Raw genomic sequence first — 730 nt, 5'->3', positions numbered from 1 at the left:
GGGGGGGCGGGGGGGAGGCCGGAGGAGGGGGGGAGTCGGGGGGGAGACCGAACAAGGGGGGGTCGGGTGGATGAGATTGAGAGAAATGGGAGGGGGTGGCGGCTGGTAGGGGCTAAAAAACTGCCCTAGGCAACCTAGACGGAAATTCCGTCTAGGTTGAGGCAACCTAGACGGAATTTCCATCTAGGTTGACTATACAACCTAGACGGACTGCCGTCTAGGTTGTGTAGTCAACCTAGACAGAAATGCCGTCTAGGTTGAGGCAACCTAGACGGAAATTCCGTCTTGGTTGCCTGTTCCGTCTGGGTTTGTCAAACTAGACGGAAAATTCCGTCTAGTTTGCTCCAAACTAGACGGAACAATCTAGACGGAATTATTCCGTCTACTTTGATCCAATCTAGACGGAAAAAATTTCCGTCTAGATTGTTCCGTCTAGTTTGATCGTTTTTCTACTAGTGTTACAACATGGTATCTGCACATATAACCCCATGACTTATTTAAATACCCATTAATCCAAATTAATTGATTACTTTAGTGTGTTATCTTGAAAGATAGCAATACACATTGATTAATCATATGTGCCCACAAATAGATTTATTAGATTAAATCCAACAATCTCCCACTTGGGCACCATATGATTCCTTAAATTGTGTATAACCTTATGAGCTCAAAAACTGCTCTCACTGAAAAAGGTATTTTCGAACAATCTCGTCCATTGACTATATCAATA

The sequence above is a fragment of the Asparagus officinalis genome, chromosome 5, assembly GCF_001876935.1.
Source record: "Asparagus officinalis chromosome 5, Aspof.V1, whole genome shotgun sequence".
Taxonomy (NCBI): domain Eukaryota; kingdom Viridiplantae; phylum Streptophyta; class Magnoliopsida; order Asparagales; family Asparagaceae; genus Asparagus; species Asparagus officinalis.
The sequence above is the reverse complement of the archived record's forward strand: the minus strand, read 5'-3'. Positions refer to the sequence as shown.